This window comes from Saccoglossus kowalevskii, chromosome 17 (genome assembly GCF_978046115.1).
Source record: "Saccoglossus kowalevskii chromosome 17, keSacKowa6.1, whole genome shotgun sequence".
In the NCBI taxonomy this organism is placed as follows: domain Eukaryota; kingdom Metazoa; phylum Hemichordata; class Enteropneusta; family Harrimaniidae; genus Saccoglossus; species Saccoglossus kowalevskii.
This window is the reverse complement of record NC_140657.1, coordinates 31,230,555-31,250,266: the sequence shown is the minus strand read 5'-3', so window position 1 is coordinate 31,250,266 and position 19,712 is coordinate 31,230,555. Positions and strand designations below refer to the sequence as shown.

Below are 19,712 nucleotides of genomic sequence, written 5' to 3'. Positions count from 1 at the left end.
TATCTCAGCGATGTGAGAGAGCAACATCTGTTTTTATGTCAACTACGTTTCAAAATTACGCCCGCTAAGGGGGTTGAACCATTGACCTTAGGATTAAAAGTCCCACGCTCTACCGACTGAGCTAACCGGGCTGCTCAGGATCCTGTCTTTTCGTACTCGATTGTCCCAAACCTCCATAATAAGTCAATGCTTTGATTTCATGCACGAAGATACTTCAAATGAGTCTATGAGTTGACAATGATTTGTGTTTTTATGAGAAAACGTTTAATCTAATTCAAAGCATTAATTAAATACCGAGTTATTACAATGAAATGTTTGAATTGTTTATGTTTTATTTATCTCAGCGATGTAAGCAAGCAATATCTATTTTCATGTGAACAACGTTTCAAAATTACGCCCGTTAAGGGGGTTGAACCCTTGACCTCAGGATTAAAAGTCCCACGCTCTACCGACTGAGCTAACCGGGCTGCTCAGGATCCTGTCTTTTCGTACTCGATTGTCCCAAACCTCCATAATAAGTCAATGCTTTGATTTCATACACGAAGATACTTCAAATGAGTCTATGAGCTGACAATGATTTGTATTTTTATGAGAAAACGTTTAATCTAATTCAAAGCATTAATTAAATACCGAGTTATTACAATGAAATGTTTGAATTGTTTATGTTTTATTTATCTCAGCGATGTAAGCAAGCAATATCTATTTTCATGTGAACAACGTTTCAAAATTACGCCCGTTAAGGGGGTTGAAACCTTGACCTCAGGATTAAAAGTCCCACGCTCTACCGACTGAGCTAACCGGGCTGCTCAGGATCCTGTCTTTTCGTACTCGATTGTCCCAAACCTCCATAATAAGTGAATGCTTTGATTTCATGCACGAAGATACTTCAAATGAGTCTATGAGATGTCAATGATTTGTATTTTTATAAGAAAACGTTTAATCTAATTCAAAGCATTAATTAAATACCGAGTTATTACAATGAAATGTTTGAATTGTTTATGTTTTATTTATCTCAGCGATGTGAGAGAGCAACATCTGTTTTTATGTCAACTACGTTTCAAAATTACGCCCGCTAAGGGGGTTGAACCCTTGACCTTAGGATTAAAAGTCCCACGCTCTACCGACTGAGCTAATCGGGCTGCTCAGGATCCTGTCTTTTCGTACTCGATTGTCCCAAACCTCCATAATAAGTCAATGCTTTGATTTCACGCACGAAGATACTTCAAATGAGTCTATGAGCTGTCAATGATTTGTATTTTTATGAGAAAACGTTTAATCTAATTCAAAGCATTAATTAAATACCGAGTTATTACAATGAAATGTTTGAATTGTTTATGTTTTATTTATCTCAGCGTTGTGAGAGAGCAATATCTATTTTCATGTGAACAATGTTTCAAAATTACGCCCGTTAAGGGGGTTGAAACCTTGACCTCAGGATAAAAAGTCCCACGCTCTACCGACTGAGCTAACCGGGCTGCTCAGGATCCTGTCTTTTCGTACTCGATTGTCCCAAACCTCCATAATAAGTGAATGCTTTGATTTCATGCACGAAGATACTTCAAATGAGTCTATGAGATGTCAATGATTTGTATTTTTATAAGAAAACGTTTAATCTAATTCAAAGCATTAATTAAATACCGAGTTATTACAATGAAATGTTTGAATTGTTTATGTTTTATTTATCTCAGCGATGTAAGCAAACAATATCTATTTTCATGTGAACAACGTTTCAAAATTACGCCCGCTAAGGGGGTTGAACCCTTGACCTTAGGATTAAAAGTCCCACGCTCTACCGACTGAGCTAACCGGGCTGTTCAGGATCACGTATTTTCGAACTCGATTGTCCCAAACCTCCATAATAAGTCAATGCTTTGATTTCACGCACGAAGATACTTCAAATGAGTCTATGAGCTGTCAATGATTTGTATTTTTATGAGAAAACGTTTAATCTAATTCAAAGCATTAATTAAATACCGAGTTATTACAATGAAATGTTTGAATTGTTTATGTTTTATTTATCTCAGCGTTGTGAGAGAGCAACTTCTGTTTTTATGTGAACTACGTTTCAAAATTACGCCCGCTAAGGGGGTTGGAACCCTTGACCTTAGGATTAAAAGCCCCACGCTCTACCTACTGAGCTAACCGGGTTGCTCAGGATACTGTCTTTTCGTACTCGATTGTCCCAAACCTCCATAATAAGTCAATGCTTAAATTTCACGCACGAAGATACTTCAAATGAGTCTATGAGATATCAATGATTTGTATTTTCATAAGAAAACGTTTAATCTAATTCAAAGCATTAATTAAATACCGAGTTATTACAATGAAATGTTTGAATTGTTTATGTTGTATTTATCTCAGCGATGTGAGAGAGCAACATCTGTTTTTATGTCAACTACGTTTCAAAATTACGCCCGCTAAGGGGGTTGAATCCTTGACCTTAGGATTAAAAGTCCCACGCTCTACCGACTGAGCTAACCGGGCTGCAAAGGATCCTGTCTTTTCGTACTCGATTGTCCCAAACCTCCATAATAAGTCAATGCTTTGATTTCATGCACGAAGATACTTCAAATGAGTCTATGAGTTGACAATGATTTGTGTTTTTATGAGAAAACGTTTAATCTAATTCAAAGCATTAATTAAATACCGAGTTATTACAATGAAATGTTTGAATTGTTTATGTTTTATTTATCTCAGCGATGTAAGCAAACAATATCTATTTTCATGTGAACAACGTTTCAAAATTACGCCCGCCAAAGGGGTTGAACCCTTGACCTTAGGATTAAAAGTCCCACGCTCTACCGACTGAGCTAACCGGGCTGTTCAGGATCACGTATTTTCGAACTCGATTGTCCCAAACCTCCATAATAAGTCAATGCTTTGATTTCACGCACGAAGATACTTCAAATGAGTCTATGAGCTGTCAATGATTTGTATTTTTATGAGAAAACGTTTAATCTAATTCAAAGCATTACTTAAATACCGAGTTATTACAATGAAATGTTTGAATTGTTCATGTTTTATTTATCTCAGCGTTGTGAGAGAGCAATATCTATTTTCATGTGAACAACGTTTCAAAATTACGCCCGTTAAGGGGGTTGAAACCTTGACCTCAGGATTAAAAGTCCCACGCTCTACCGACTGAGCTAACCGGGCTGCTCAGGATCCTGTCTTTTCGTACTCGATTGTCCCAAACCTCCATAATAAGTGAATGCTTTGATTTCATGCACGAAGATACTTCAAATGAGTCTATGAGATGTCAATGATTTGTATTTTTATAAGAAAACGTTTAATCTAATTCAAAGCATTAATTAAATACCGAGTTATTACAATGAAATGTTTGAATTGTTTATGTTTTATTTATCTCAGCGATGTGAGAGAGCAACATCTGTTTTTATGTCAACTACGTTTCAAAATTACGCCCGCTAAGGGGGTTGAACCCTTGACCTTAGGATTAAAAGTCCCACGCTCTACCGACTGAGCTAACCGGGCTGCTCAGGATCCTGTCTTTTCGTACTCGATTGTCCCAAACCTCCATAATAAGTCAATGCTTTGATTTCACGCACGAAGATACTTCAAATGAGTCTATGAGCTGTCAATGATTTGTATTTTTATGAGAAAACGTTTAATCTAATTCAAAGCATTACTTAAATACCGAGTTATTACAATGAAATGTTTGAATTGTTTATGTTTCATTTATCTCAGCGTTGTGAGAGAGCAACATCTGTTTTTATGTCAACTACGTTTCAAAATTACGCCCGCTAAGGGGGTTGGAACCCTTGACCATAGGATTAAAAGCCCCACGCTCTACCGACTGAGCTAACCGGGCTGCTCAGGATCCTGTCTTTTCGTACTCGATTGTCCCAAACCTCCATAATAAGTCAATGCTTTGATTTCACGCACGAAGATACTTCAAATGAGTCTATGAGCTGACAATGATTTGTATTTTTATGAGAAAACGTTTAATCTAATTCAAAGCATTAATTAAATACCGAGTTATTACAATGAAATGTTTGAATTGTTTATGTTTTATTTATCTCAGCGATGTAAGCAAACAATATCTATTTTCATGTGAACAACGTTTCAAAATTACGCCCGCTAAGGGGGTTGAACCCTTGACCTTAGGATTAAAAGTCCCACGCTCTATCGACTGAGCTAACCGGGCTGTTCATGATCACGTATTTTCGAACTCGATTGTCCCAAACCTCCATAATAAGTCAATGCTTTGATTTCACGCACGAAGATACTTCAAATGAGTCTATGAGCTGTCAATGATTTGTATTTTTATGAGAAAACGTTTAATCTAATTCAAAGCATTAATTAAATACCGAGTTATTACAATGAAATGTTTGAATTGTTTATGTTTTATATATCTCAGCGTTGTGAGAGAGCAACTTCTGTTTTTATGTCAACTACGTTTCAAAATTACGCCCGCTATGGGGGTTGGAACCCTTGACCTTAGGATTAAAAGCCCCACGCTCTACCTACTGAGCTAACCGGGCTGCTCAGGATACTGTCTTTTCGTACTCGATTGTCCCAAACCTCCATAATAAGTCAATGCTTTGATTTCACGCACGAAGATACTTCAAATGAGTCTATGAGATGTCAATGATTTGTATTTTCATAAGAAAACGTTTAATCTAATTCAAAGCATTAATTAAATACCGAGTTATTACAATGAAATGTTTGAATTGTTTATGTTGTATTTATCTCAGCGATGTGAGAGAGCAACATCTGTTTTTATGTCAACTACGTTTCAAAATTACGCCCGCTAAGGGGGTTGAACCCTTGACCTTAGGATTAAAAGTCCCACGCTCTACCGACTGAGCTAACCGGGCTGCAAAGGATCCTGTCTTTTCGTACTCGATTGTCCCAAACCTCCATAATAAGTCAATGCTTTGATTTCATGCACGAAGATACTTCAAATGAGTCTATGAGTTGACAATGATTTGTGTTTTTATGAGAAAACGTTTAATCTAATTCAAAGCATTAATTAAATACCGAGTTATTACAATGAAATGTTTGAATTGTTTATGTTTTATTTATCTCAGCGATGTAAGCAAACAATATCTATTTTCATGTGAACAACGTTTCAAAATTACGCCCGCCAAAGGGGTTGAACCCTTGACCTTAGGATTAAAAGTCCCACGCTCTACCGACTGAGCTAACCGGGCTGTTCAGGATCACGTATTTTCGAACTCGATTGTCCCAAACCTCCATAATAAGTCAATGCTTTGATTTCACGCACGAAGATACTTCAAATGAGTCTATGAGCTGTCAATGATTTGTATTTTTATGAGAAAACGTTTAATCTAATTCAAAGCATTAATTAAATACCGAGTTATTACAAAGAAATGTTTGAATTGTTTATGTTTTATTTATCTCAGCGATGTGAGAGAGCAACATCTGTTTTTATGTCAACTACGTTTCAAAATTACGCCCGCTAAGGGGGTTGAACCCTTGACCTTAGGATTAAAAGCCACACGCTCTACCGACTGAGCTAACCGGGCTGCTCAGGATCCTGTCTTTTCGTACTCGATTGTCCCAAACCTCCATAATAAGTCAATGCTTTGATTTCACGCACGAAGATACTTCAAATGAGTCTATGAGCTGACAGTGATTTGTATTTTTATGAGAAAACGTTTAATCTAATTCAAAGCATTAATTAAATACCGAGTTATTACAATGAAATGTTTGAATTGTTTATGTTTTATTTATCTCAGCGATGTAAGCAAACAATATCTATTTTCATGTGAACAACGTTTCAAAATTACGCCCGCTAAGGGGGTTGAACCCTTGACCTTAGGATTAAAAGTCCCACGCTCTACCTACTGAGCTAACCGGGCTGCTCAGGATACTGTCTTTTCGTACTCGATTGTCCCAAACCTCCATAATAAGTCAATGCTTTGATTTCACGCACGAAGATACTTCAAATGAGTCTATGAGATGTCAATGATTTGTATTTTCATAAGAAAACGTTTAATCTAATTCAAAGCATTAATTAAATACCGAGTTATTACAATGAAATGTTTGAATTGTTTATGTTGTATTTATCTCAGCGATGTGAGAGAGCAACATCTGTTTTTATGTCAACTACGTTTCAAAATTACGCCCGCTAAGGGGGTTGAACCCTTGACCTTAGGATGAAAAGTCCCACGCTCTACCGACTGAGCTAACCGGGCTGCAAAGGATCCTGTCTTTTCGTACTCGATTGTCCCAAACCTCCATAATAAGTCAATGCTTTGATTTCATGCACGAAGATACTTCAAATGAGTCTATGAGTTGACAATGATTTGTGTTTTTATGAGAAAACGTTTAATCTAATTCAAAGCATTAATTAAATACCGAGTTATTACAATGAAATGTTTGAATTGTTTATGTTTTATTTATCTCAGCGATGTAAGCAAACAAGATCTATTTTCATGTGAACAACGTTTCAAAATTACGCCCGCCAAAGGGGTTGAACCCTTGACCTTAGGATTAAAAGTCCCACGCTCTACCGACTGAGCTAACCGGGCTGTTCAGGATCACGTATTTTCGAACTCGATTGTCCCAAACCTCCATAATAAGTCAATGCTTTGATTTCACGCACGAAGATACTTCAAATGAGTCTATGAGCTGTCAATGATTTGTATTTTTATGAGAAAACGTTTAATCTAATTCAAAGCATTAATTAAATACCGAGTTATTACAAAGAAATGTTTGAATTGTTTATGTTTTATTTATCTCAGCGATGTAAGCAAACAATATCTATTTTCATGTGAACAACGTTTCAAAATTACGCCCGCTAAGGGGGTTGAACCCTTGACCTTAGGATTAAAAGTCCCATGCTCTACCGACTGAGCTAAACGGGCTGTTCAGGATCACGTATTTTCGAACTCGATTGTCCCAAACCTCCATAATAAGTCAATGCTTTGATTTCACGCACGAAGATACTTCAAATGAGTCTATGAGCTGTCAATGATTTGTATTTTTATGAGAAAACGTTTAATCTAATTCAAAGCATTAATTAAATATCAAGTTATTACAATGAAATGTTTGAATTGTTTATGTTTTATTTATCTCAGCGATGTAAGCAAACAATATCTATTTTTATGTGAACAACGTTTCAAAATTACGCCCGCTAAGGGGGTTGAACCCTTGACCTTAGGTCAAAAAAAGCCCCACGCTCTACCGACTGAGCTAACCGGGCTGCTCAGGATCCTGTCTTTTCGTACTCGATTGTCCCAAACCTCCATAATAAGTCAATGCTTTGATTTCACGCACGAAGATACTTCAAATGAGTTTATGAGATGTCAATGATTTGTATTTTCATAAGAAAACGTTTAATCTAATTCAAAGCATTAATTAAATACCGAGTTATTACAATGAAATGTTTGAATTGTTTATGTTTTATTTATCTCAGCGATGTGAGAGAGCAACATCTGTTTTTATGTCAACTACGTTTCAAAATTACGCCCGCTAAGGGGGTTGAACCCTTGATCTTAGGATTAAAAGTCCCACGCTCTACCGACTGAGCTAACACGGCTGCTCAGGATCCTGTCTTTTCGTACTCGATTGTCCCAAACCTCCATAATAAGTCAATGCTTTGATTTCATGCACGAAGATACTTCAAATGAGTCTATGAGTTGACAATGATTTGTGTTTTTATGAGAAAACGTTTAATCTAATTCAAAGCATTAATTAAATACCGAGTTATTACAATGAAATGTTTGAATTGTTTATGTTTTATTTATCTCAGCGATGTAAGCAAACAACATCTATTTTCATGTGAACAACGTTTCAAAATTACGCCCGCCAAAGGGGTTGAACCCTTGACCTTAGGATTAAAAGTCCCACGCTCTACCGACTGAGCTAACCGGGCTGTTCAGGATCACGTATTTTCGAACTCAATTGTCCCAAACCTCCATAATAAGTCAATGCTTTGATTTCACGCACGAAGATACTTCAAATGAGTCTATGAGCTGTCAATGATTTGTATTTTTATGAGAAAACGTTTAATCTAATTCAAAGCATTAATTAAATACCGAGTTATTACAAAGAAATGTTTGAATTGTTTATGTTTTATTTATCTCAGCGATGTGAGAGAGCAACATCTGTTTTTATGTCAACTACGTTTCAAAATTACGCCCGCTAAGGGGGTTGAACCCTTGACCTTAGGATTAAAAGTCCGAGTTATTACAATGAAATCGTTGAATTGTTTGTGTTTTATTTATCTCAGCGATGCGAGCGAATAATATCAAGTTATTAGAATGAAATGTTTGAATTGTTTATTTTTCGGACTCTGTCTTTTCGTAGTCGATTGTCCCAAATCTCCATAATAAGTCAATGCTTTGATTTCACGCACGAAGATACTTCAAATGAGTCTATGAGCTGACAATGATTTGTATTTTTATGAGAAAACGTTTAATCTAATTCAAAGCATTAATTAAATACCGAGTTATTACAATGAAATGTTTGAAATGTTTATGTTTTATTTATCTCAGCGATGTGAGAGAGCAACATCTGTTTTTATGTCAACTACGTTTCAAAATTACGCCCGCTAAGGGGGTGGAACCTTTGATCTCAGGATTAAAAGTCCCACGCTCTACCAACTGAGCTAACCGGGCTGCTCAGGATTCTGTCTTTTCGTACTCGATTGTCCCAAACCTCCATAATAAGTCAATGCTTTGATTTCATGCACGAATATATTTCAAATGAGTCTATGAGTTGACAATGATTTGTGTTTTTATGAGAAAACGTTTAATCTAATTCAAAGCATTAATTAAATACCGAGTTATTACAATGAAATGTTTGAATTGTTTATGTTTTATTTATCTCAGCGATGTAAGCAAGCAATATCTATTTTCATGTGAACAACGTTTCAAAATTACGCCCACTAAGGGGGTTGAAACCTTGACCTCAGGATTAAAAGTCCCACGCTCTACCGACTGAGCTAACCGGGCTGTTCAGGATCACGTATTTCCGAACTCGATTGTCCCAAACCTCCATAATAAGTCAATGCTTTGATTTCACGCACGAAGATACTTCAAATGAGTCTATGAGGTGACAATGATTTGTATTTTTATGAGAAAACGTTTAATCTAATTCAAAGCATTAATTAAATACCGAGTTATTACAATGAAATGTTTGAATTGTTTATGTTTTATTTATCTCAGCGATGTAAGCAAACAATATCTATTTTCATGTGAACAACGTTTCAAAATTACGCCCACCAAAGGGGTTGAACCCTTGACCTTAGGATTAAAAGTCCCACGCTCTACCGACTGAGCTAACCGGGCTGTTCAGGATTCTGTCTTTTCGTACTCGATTGTCCCAAACCTCCATAATAAGTCAATGCTTTGATTTCATGCACGAATATATTTCAAATGAGTCTATGAGTTGACAATGATTTGTGTTTTTACGAGAACACGTTTAATCTAATTCAAAGCATTAATTAAATACCGAGTTATTACAATGAAATGTTTGAATTGTTTATGTTTTATTTATCTCAGCGATGTAAGCAAGCAATATCTATTTTCATGTGAACAACGTTTCAAAATTACGCCCACTAAGGGGGTTGAAACCTTGACCTCAGGATTAAAAGTCCCACGCTCTACCGACTGAGCTAACCGGGCTGTTCAGGATCACGTATTTTCGAACTCGATTGTCCCAAATCTCCATAATAAGTCAATGCTTTGATTTCACGCACGAAGATACTTCAAATGAGTCTATGAGCTGACAATGATTTGTATTTTTATGAGAAAACGTTTAATCTAATTCAAAGCATTAATTAAATACCGAGTTATTACAATGAAATGTTTGAATTGTTTATGTTTTATTTATCTCAGCGATGTGAGAGAGCAACATCTGTTTTTATGTCAACTACGTTTCAAAATTACGCCCGCTAAGGGGGTGGAACCCTTGATCTCAGGATTAAAAGTCCCACGCTCTACCAACTGAGCTAACCGGGCTGCTCAGGATTCTGTCTTTTCGTACTCGATTGTCCCAAACCTCCATAATAAGTCAATGCTTTGATTTCATGCACGAATATATTTCAAATGAGTCTATGAGTTGACAATGATTTGTGTTTTTATGAGAAAACGTTTAATCTAATTCAAAGCATTAATTAAATACCGAGTTATTACAATGAAATGTTTGAATTGTTTATGTTTTATTTATCTCAGCGATGTAAGCAAGCAATATCTATTTTCATGTGAACAACGTTTCAAAATTACGCCCACTAAGGGGGTTGAAACCTTGACCTCAGGATTAAAAGTCCCACGCTCTACCGACTGAGCTAACCGGGCTGTTCAGGATCACGTATTTTCGAACTCGATTGTCCCAAACCTCCATAATAAGTCAATGCTTTGATTTCACGCACGAAGATACTTCAAATGAGTCTATGAGGTGACAATGATTTGTATTTTTATGAGAAAACGTTTAATCTAATTCAAAGCATTAATTAAATACCGAGTTATTACAATGAAATGTTTGAATTGTTTATGTTTTATTTATCTCAGCGATGTAAGCAAACAATATCTATTTTCATGTGAACAACGTTTCAAAATTACGCCCGCTAAGGGGGTTGAACCCTTGACCTTAGGATTAAAAGTCCCACGCTCTACCGACTGAGCTAACCGGGCTGTTCAGGATCACGTATTTTCGAACTCGATTGTCCCAAACCTCCAAAATAAGTCAATGCTTTGATTTCACGCACGAAGATACTTCAAATGAGTCTATGAGCTGTCAATGATTTGTATTTTTATGAGAAAACGTTTAATCTAATTCAAAGCATTAATTAAATACCGAGTTATTACAACGAAATGTTTGAATTGTTTATGTTTTATTTATCTCAGCGATGTAAGCAAGCAATATCTATTTTCATGTGAACAACGTTTCAAAATTACGCCCACTAAGGGGGTTGAAACCTTGACCTCAGGATTAAAAGTCCCACGCTCTACCGACTGAGCTAACCGGGCTGTTCAGGATCACGTATTTTCGAACTCGATTGTCCCAAACCTCCATAATAAGTCAATGCTTTGATTTCACGCACGAAGATACTTCAAATGAGTCTATGAGGTGACAATGATTTGTATTTTTATGAGAAAACGTTTAATCTAATTCAAAGCATTAATTAAATACCGAGTTATTACAATGAAATGTTTGAATTGTTTATGTTTTATTTATCTCAGCGATGTAAGCAAACAATATCTATTTTCATGTGAACAACGTTTCAAAATTACGCCCGCCAAAGGGGTTGAACCCTTGACCTTAGGATTAAAAGTCCCACGCTCTACCGACTGAGCTAACCGGGCTGTTCAGGATCACGTATTTTCGAACTCGATTGTCCCAAACCTCCATAATAAGTCAATGCTTTGATTTCACGCACGAAGATACTTCAAATGAGTCTATGAGCTGTCAATGATTTGTATTTTTATGAGAAAACGTTTAATCTAATTCAAAGCATTAATTAAATACCGAGTTATTACAAAGAAATGTTTGAATTGTTTATGTTTTATTTATCTCAGCGATGTGAGAGAGCAACATCTGTTTTTATGTCAACTACGTTTCAAAATTACGCCCGCTAAGGGGGTTGAACCCTTGACCTTAGGATTAAAAGCCACACGCTCTACCGACTGAGCTAACCGGGCTGCTCAGGATCCTGTCTTTTCGTACTCGATTGTCCCAAACCTCCATAATAAGTCAATGCTTTGATTTCACGCACGAAGATACTTCAAATGAGTCTATGAGCTGACAATGATTTGTATTTTTATGAGAAAACGTTTAATCTAATTCAAAGCATTAATTAAATACCGAGTTATTACAATGAAATGTTTGAATTGTTTATGTTTTATTTATCTCAGCGATGTAAGCAAACAATATCTATTTTCATGTGAACAACGTTTCAAAATTACGCCCGCTAAGGGGGTTGAACCCTTGACCTTAGGATTAAAAGTCCCATGCTCTACCGACTGAGCTAACCGGGCTGTTCAGGATCACGTATTTTCGAACTCGATTGTCCCAAACCTCCATAATAAGTCAATGCTTTGATTTCACGCACGAAGATACTTCAAATGAGTCTATGAGCTGTCAATGATTTGTATTTTTATGAGAAAACGTTTAATCTAATTCAAAGCATTAATTAAATATCAAGTTATTACAATGAAATGTTTGAATTGTTTATGTTTTATTTATCTCAGCGATGTAAGCAAACAATATCTATTTTTATGTGAACAACGTTTCAAAATTACGCCCGCTAAGGGGGTTGAACCCTTGACCTTAGGATTAAAAGCCCCACGCTCTACCGACTGAGCTAACCGGGCTGCTCAGGATCCTGTCTTTTCGTACTCGATTGTCCCAAACCTCCATAATAAGTCAATGCTTTGATTTCATGCACGAAGATACTTCAAATGAGTCTATGAGTTGACAATGATTTGTGTTTTTATGAGAAAACGTTTAATCTAATTCAAAGCATTAATTAAATACCGAGTTATTACAATGAAATGTTTGAATTGTTTATGTTTTATTTATCTCAGCGATGTAAGCAAACAATATCTATTTTCATGTGAACAACGTTTCAAAATTACGCCCGCCAAAGGGGTTGAACCCTTGACCTTAGGATTAAAAGTCCCACGCTCTACCGACTGAGCTAACCGGGCTGTTCAGGATCACGTATTTTCGAACTCGATTGTCCCAAACCTCCATAATAAGTCAATGCTTTGATTTCACGCACGAAGATACTTCAAATGAGTCTATGAGCTGTCAATGATTTGTATTTTTATGAGAAAACGTTTAATCTAATTCAAAGCATTATTTAAATACCGAGTTATTACAAAGAAATGTTTGAATTGTTTATGTTTTATTTATCTCAGCGATGTGAGAGAGCAACATCTGTTTTTATGTCAACTACGTTTCAAAATTACGCCCGCTAAGGGGGTTGAACCCTTGACCTTAGGATTAAAAGTCCGAGTTATTACAATGAAATCGTTGAATTGTTTGTGTTTTATTTATCTCAGCGATGCGAGCGAATAATATCAAGTTATTAGAATGAAATGTTTGAATTGTTTATTTTTCGGACTCTGTCTTTTCGTAGTCGATTGTCCCAAATCTCCATAATAAGTCAATGCTTTGATTTCACGCACGAAGATACTTCAAATGAGTCTATGAGCTGTCAATGATTTGTATTTTTATGAGAAAACGTTTAATCTAATTCAAAGCATTAATTAAATACCGAGTTATTACAATGAAATGTTTGAATTGTTTATGTTTTATTTATCTCAGCGATGTGAGAGAGCAACATCTGTTTTTATGTCAACTATGTTTCAAAATTACGCCCGCTAAGGGGGTGGAACCCTTGATCTCAGGATTAAAAGTCCCACGCTCTACCAACTGAGCTAACCGGGCTGCTCAGGATTCTGTCTTTTCGTACTCGATTGTCCCAAACCTCCATAATAAGTCAATGCTTTGATTTCATGCACGAATATACTTCAAATGAGTCTATGAGTTGACAATGATTTGTGTTTTTATGAGAAAACGTTTAATCTAATTCAAAGCATTAATTAAATACCGAGTTATTACAATGAAATGTTTGAATTGTTTATGTTTTATTTATCTCAGCGATGTAAGCAAGCAATATCTATTTTCATGTGAACAACGTTTCAAAATTACGCCCACTAAGGGGGTTGAAACTTTGACCTCAGGATTAAAAGTCCCACGCTCTACCGACTGAGCTAACCGGGCTGTTCAGGATCACGTATTTTCGAACTCGATTGTCCCAAACCTCCATAATAAGTCAATGCTTTGATTTCACGCACGAAGATACTTCAAATGAGTCTATGAGGTGACAATGATTTGTATTTTTATGAGAAAACGTTTAATCTAATTCAAAGCATTAATTAAATACCGAGTTATTACAATGAAATGTTTGAATTGTTTATGTTTTATTTATCTCAGCGATGTAAGCAAACAATATCGATTTTCATGTGAACAACGTTTCAAAATTACGCCCGCCAAAGGGGTTGAACCCTTGACCTTAGGATTAAAAGTCCCACGCTCTACCGACTGAGCTAAGCGGGCTGTTCAGGATCACGTATTTTCGAACTCGATTGTCCCAAACCTCCATAATAAGTCAATGCTTTGATTTCACGCACGAAGATACTTCAAATGAGTCTATGAGCTGTCAATGATTTGTATTTTTATGAGAAAACGTTTAATCTAATTCAAAGCATTAATTAAATACCGAGTTATTACAAAGAAATGTTTGAATTGTTTATGTTTTATTTATCTCAGCGATGTGAGAGAGCAACATCTGTTTTTATGTCAACTACGTTTCAAAATTACGCCCGCTAAGGGGGTTGAACCCTTGACCTTAGGATTAAAAGCCCCACGCTCTACCGACTGAGCTAACCGGGCTGCTCAGGATCCTGTCTTTTCGTACCCGATTGTCCCAAACCTCCATAATAAGTCAATGCTTTGATTTCACGCACGAAGATACTTCAAATGAGTCTATGAGCTGACAATGATTTGTATTTTTATGAGAAAACGTTTAATCTAATTCAAAGCATTAATTAAATACCGAGTTATTACAATGAAATGTTTGAATTGTTTATGTTTTATTTATCTCAGCGATGTAAGCAAACAATATCTATTTTCATGTGAACAACGTTTCAAAATTACGCCCGCCAAAGGGGTTGAACCCTTGACCTTAGGATTCAAAGTCCCACGCTCTACCGACTGAGCTAACCGGGCTGTTCAGGATCACGTATTTTCGAACTCGATTGTCCCAAACCTCCATAATAAGTCAATGCTTTGATTTCATGCACGAAGATACTTCAAATGAGTCTATGAGCTGACAATGATTTGTATTTTTATGATTAAACGTTTAATCTAATTCAAAGCATTAATTAAATACCGAGTTATTACAATGAAATGTTTGAATTGTTTATGTTTTATTTATCTCAGCGATGTAAGCAAACAATATCTATTTTCATGTGAACAACGTTTCAAAATTACGCCCGCCAAAGGGGTTGAACCCTTGACCTTAGGATTAAAAGTCCCACGCTCTACCGACTGAGCTAACCGCGCTGTTCAGGATCACGTATTTTCGAACTTGATTGTCCCAAACCTCCATAATAAGTCAATGCTTTGATTTCACGCACGAAGATACTAGTACTTCAAATGAGTCTATGAGCTGTCAATGATTTGTATTTTTATGAGAAAACGTTTAATCTAATTCAAAGCATTAATTAAATACCGAGTTATTACAATGAAATCGTTGAATTGTTTGTGTTTTATTTATCTCAGCGATGCGAGCGAATAATATCAAGTTATTAGAATGAAATGTTTGAATTGTTTATTTTTCGGACTCTGTCTTTTCGTAGTCGATTGTCCCAAATCTCCATAATAAGTCAATGCTTTGATTTCACGCACGAAGATACTTCAAATGAGTCTATGAGCTGACAATGATTTGTATTTTTATGAGAAAACGTTTAATCTAATTCAAAGCATTAATTAAATACCGAGTTATTACAATGAAATGTTTGAATTGTTTATGTTTTATTTATCTCAGCGATGTAAGCAAACAATATCTATATTCATGTGAACAACGTTTCAAAATTACGCCCGCCAAAGGGGTTGAACCCTTGACCTTAGGATTAAAAGTCCCACGCTCTACCGACTGAGCTAACCGGGCTGTTCAGGATCACGTATTTTCGAACTCGATTGTCCCAAACCTCCATAATAAGTCAATGCTTTGATTTCATGCACGAAGATACTTCAAATGAGTCTATGAGCTGACAATGATTTGTATTTTTATGATTAAACGTTTAATCTAATTCAAAGCATTAATTAAATACCGAGTTATTACAATGAAATGTTTGAATTGTTTATGTTTTATTTATCTCAGCGATGTAAGCAAACAATATCTATTTTCATGTGAACAACGTTTCAAAATTACGCCCGCTAAGGGGGTTGAACCCTTGACCTTAGGATTAAAAGTCCCACGCTCTACCGACTGAGCTAACCGCGCTGTTCAGGATCACGTATTTTCGAACTTGATTGTCCCAAACCTCCATAATAAGTCAATGCTTTGATTTCACGCACGAAGATACTAGTACTTCAAATGAGTCTATGAGCTGTCAATGATTTGTATTTTTATGAGAAAACGTTTAATCTAATTCAAAGCATTAATTAAATACCGAGTTATTACAATGAAATCGTTGAATTGTTTGTGTTTTATTTATCTCAGCGATGCGAGCGAATAATATCAAGTTATTAGAATGAAATGTTTGAATTGTTTATTTTTCGGACTCTGTCTTTTCGTAGTCGATTGTCCCAAATCTCCATAATAAGTCAATGCTTTGATTTCACGCACGAAGATACTTCAAATGAGTCTATGAGCTGACAATGATTTGTATTTTTATGAGAAAACGTTTAATCTAATTCAAAGCATTAATTAAATACCGAGTTATTACAATGAAATGTTTGAATTGTTTATGTTTTATTTATCTCAGCGATGTGAGTGAGCAACATCTGTTTTTATGTCAACTACGTTTCAAAATTACGCCCGCTAAGGGGGTGGAACCCTTGATCTCAGGATTAAAAGTCCCACGCTCTACCGACTGAGCTAACCGGGTTGCTCAGGATCCTGTCTTTTCGTACTCGATTGACCCAAACCTCCATAATAAGTCAATGCTTTGATTTCACCCACGAAGATACTTCAAATGAGTTTATGAGCTGACAATGATTTGTATTTTTATGAGAAAACGTTTAATCTAATTCAAAGCATTAATTAAATACCGAGTTATTACAATGAAATGTTTGAATTGTTTATGTTTTATTTATCTCTGCGATGTAAGCAAACAACATCTATTTTCATGTGAACAACGTTTCAAAATTACGCCCGCTAAGGGGGTTGAACCCTTGACCTTAGGATTAAAAGTCCCACGCTCTACCGACTGAGCTAACCGGGCTGTTCAGGATCACGTATTTTCGAACTTGATTGTCCCAAACCTCCATAATAAGTCAATGCTTTGATTTCACGCACGAAAATACTTCAAATGAGTCTATGAGCTGTCAATGATTTGTATTTTTATGAGAAAACGTTTAATCTAATTCAAAGCATTAATTAAATATCAAGTTATTACAATGAAATGTTTGAATTGTTTATGTTTTATTTATCTCAGCGATGTGAGAGAGCAACATCTGTTTTTATGTCAACTACGTTTCAAAATTACGCCCGCTAAGGGGGTTGAACCCTTGACCTTAGGATTAAAAGTCCAACGCTCTACCGACTGAGCTAACCGGGCTGCTCAGGATCCTGTCGTTTCGTACTCGATTGTCCCAAACCTCCATAATAAGTCAATGCTTTGATTTCACGCACGAAGATACTTCAAATGAGTCTATGAGCTGACAATGATTTGTATTTTTATGAGAAAACGTTTAATCTAATTCAAAGCATTAATTAAATACCGAGTTATTACAATGAAATGTTTGAATTGTTTATGTTTTATTTATCTCAGCGATGTAAGCAAACAATATCTATTTTCATGTGAACAACGTTTCAAAATTACGCCCGCCAAAGGGGTTGAACCCTTGACCTTAGGATTAAAAGTCCCACGCTCTACCGACTGAGCTAACCGGGCTGTTCAGGATCACGTATTTTCGAACTCGATTGTCCCAAACCTCCATAATAAGTCAATGCTTTGATTTCATGCACGAAGATACTTCAAATGAGTCTATGAGCTGACAATGATTTGTATTTTTATGATTAAACGTTTAATCTAATTCAAAGCATTAATTAAATACCGAGTTATTACAATGAAATGTTTGAATTGTTTATGTTTTATTTATCTCAGCGATGTAAGCAAACAATATCTATTTTCATGTGAACAACGTTTCAAAATTACGCCCGCCAAAGGGGTTGAACCCTTGACCTTAGGATTAAAAGTCCCACGCTCTACCGACTGAGCTAACCGCGCTGTTCAGGATCACGTATTTTCGAACTTGATTGTCCCAAACCTCCATAATAAGTCAATGCTTTGATTTCACGCACGAAGATACTAGTACTTCAAATGAGTCTATGAGCTGTCAATGATTTGTATTTTTATGAGAAAACGTTTAATCTAATTCAAAGCATTAATTAAATACCGAGTTATTACAATGAAATCGTTGAATTGTTTGTGTTTTATTTATCTCAGCGATGCGAGCGAATAATATCAAGTTATTAGAATGAAATGTTTGAATTGTTTATTTTTCGGACTCTGTCTTTTCGTAGTCGATTGTCCCAAATCTCCATAATAAGTCAATGCTTTGATTTCACGCACGAAGATACTTCAAATGAGTCTATGAGCTGACAATGATTTGTATTTTTATGAGAAAACGTTTAATCTAATTCAAAGCATTAATTAAATACCGAGTTATTGCAATGAAATGTTTGAATTGTTTATGTTTTATTTATCTCAGCGATGTGAGTGAGCAACATCTGTTTTTATGTCAACTACGTTTCAAAATTACGCCCGCTAAGGGGGTGGAACCCTTGATCTCAGGATTAAAAGTCCCACGCTCTACCGACTGAGCTAACCGGGCTGCTCAGGATCCTGTCTTTTCGTACTCGATTGTCCCAAACCTCCATAATAAGTCAATGCTTTGATTTCACCCACGAAGATACTTCAAATGAGTTTATGAGCTGACAATGATTTGTATTTTTATGAGAAAACGTTTAATCTAATTCAAAGCATTAATTAAATACCGAGTTATTACAATGAAATGTTTGAATTGTTTATGTTTTATTTATCTCTGCGATGTAAGCAAACAACATCTATTTTCATGTGAACAACGTTTCAAAATTACGCCCGCTAAGGGGGTTGAACCCTTGACCTTAGGATTAAAAGTCCCACGCTCTACCGACTGAGCTAACCGGGCTGTTCAGGATCACGTATTTTCGAACTTGATTGTCCCAAACCTCCATAATAAGTCAATGCTTTGATTTCACGCACGAAAATACTTCAAATGAGTCTATGAGCTGTCAATGATTTGTATTTTTATGAGAAAACGTTTAATCTAATTCAAAGCATTAATTAAATATCAAGTTATTACAATGAAATGTTTGAATTGTTTATGTTTTATTTATCTCAGCGATGTGAGAGAGCTACATCTGTTTTTATGTCAACTACGTTTCAAAATTACGCCCGCTAAGGGGGTTGAACCCTTGACCTTAGGATTAAAAGTCCAACGCTCTACCGACTGAGCTAACCGGGCTGCTCAGGATCCTGTCGTTTCGTACTCGATTGTCCCAAACCTCCATAATAAGTCAATGCTTTGATTTCATGCACGAAGATACTTCAAATGAGTCTATGAGTTGACAATGATTTGTGTTTTTATGAGAAAACGTTTAATCTAATTCAAAGCATTAATTAAATACCGAGTTATTACAATGAAATGTTTGAATTGTTTATGTTTTATTTATCTCAGCGATGTAAGCAAACAATATCTATTTTCATGTGAACAACGTTTCAAAATTACGCCCGCCAAAGGGGTTGAACCCTTGACCTTAGGATTAAAAGTCCCACGCTCTACCGACTGAGCTAACCGCGCTGTTCAGGATCACGTATTTTCGAACTTGATTGTCCCAAACCTCCATAATAAGTCAATGCTTTGATTTCACGCACGAAGATACTTACTTCAAATGAGTCTATGAGCTGTCAATGATTTGTATTTTTATGAGAAAACGT

General features: G+C 36.0%; 13 non-coding genes across 13 annotated transcripts; all 13 read right to left on the bottom strand.

Moving 5' to 3' along the window:
- Nucleotides 1–1,066: 1,066 nt before the first annotated feature.
- TRNAK-UUU (transfer RNA lysine (anticodon UUU)) lies at nucleotides 1,067–1,139 on the bottom strand. The gene has a single exon. It is a non-coding gene; the product is annotated as a tRNA-Lys (tRNA).
- Nucleotides 1,140–1,738: 599 nt separating this feature from the next.
- TRNAK-UUU (transfer RNA lysine (anticodon UUU)) lies at nucleotides 1,739–1,811 on the bottom strand. The gene has a single exon. It is a non-coding gene; the product is annotated as a tRNA-Lys (tRNA).
- A 1,608-nt stretch (nucleotides 1,812–3,419) lies between these two features.
- On the bottom strand, nucleotides 3,420–3,492 carry TRNAK-UUU (transfer RNA lysine (anticodon UUU)). The gene has a single exon. It is a non-coding gene; the product is annotated as a tRNA-Lys (tRNA).
- Nucleotides 3,493–4,765: 1,273 nt separating this feature from the next.
- TRNAK-UUU (transfer RNA lysine (anticodon UUU)) lies at nucleotides 4,766–4,838 on the bottom strand. Its single transcript has one exon. It is a non-coding gene; the product is annotated as a tRNA-Lys (tRNA).
- A 935-nt stretch (nucleotides 4,839–5,773) lies between these two features.
- Nucleotides 5,774–5,846, bottom strand: TRNAK-UUU (transfer RNA lysine (anticodon UUU)). Its single transcript has one exon. It is a non-coding gene; the product is annotated as a tRNA-Lys (tRNA).
- Nucleotides 5,847–6,781: 935 nt separating this feature from the next.
- TRNAK-UUU (transfer RNA lysine (anticodon UUU)) lies at nucleotides 6,782–6,854 on the bottom strand. Its single transcript has one exon. It is a non-coding gene; the product is annotated as a tRNA-Lys (tRNA).
- Nucleotides 6,855–10,552: 3,698 nt separating this feature from the next.
- On the bottom strand, nucleotides 10,553–10,625 carry TRNAK-UUU (transfer RNA lysine (anticodon UUU)). The gene has a single exon. It is a non-coding gene; the product is annotated as a tRNA-Lys (tRNA).
- Nucleotides 10,626–11,896: 1,271 nt separating this feature from the next.
- On the bottom strand, nucleotides 11,897–11,969 carry TRNAK-UUU (transfer RNA lysine (anticodon UUU)). The gene has a single exon. It is a non-coding gene; the product is annotated as a tRNA-Lys (tRNA).
- A 2,688-nt stretch (nucleotides 11,970–14,657) lies between these two features.
- On the bottom strand, nucleotides 14,658–14,730 carry TRNAQ-UUG (transfer RNA glutamine (anticodon UUG)). Its single transcript has one exon. It is a non-coding gene; the product is annotated as a tRNA-Gln (tRNA).
- Nucleotides 14,731–16,879: 2,149 nt separating this feature from the next.
- On the bottom strand, nucleotides 16,880–16,952 carry TRNAK-UUU (transfer RNA lysine (anticodon UUU)). The gene has a single exon. It is a non-coding gene; the product is annotated as a tRNA-Lys (tRNA).
- Nucleotides 16,953–17,215: 263 nt separating this feature from the next.
- Nucleotides 17,216–17,288, bottom strand: TRNAK-UUU (transfer RNA lysine (anticodon UUU)). The gene has a single exon. It is a non-coding gene; the product is annotated as a tRNA-Lys (tRNA).
- A 1,542-nt stretch (nucleotides 17,289–18,830) lies between these two features.
- On the bottom strand, nucleotides 18,831–18,903 carry TRNAK-UUU (transfer RNA lysine (anticodon UUU)). Its single transcript has one exon. It is a non-coding gene; the product is annotated as a tRNA-Lys (tRNA).
- A 263-nt stretch (nucleotides 18,904–19,166) lies between these two features.
- Nucleotides 19,167–19,239, bottom strand: TRNAK-UUU (transfer RNA lysine (anticodon UUU)). Its single transcript has one exon. It is a non-coding gene; the product is annotated as a tRNA-Lys (tRNA).
- Between the last annotated feature and the right edge of the window lie 473 nt (nucleotides 19,240–19,712).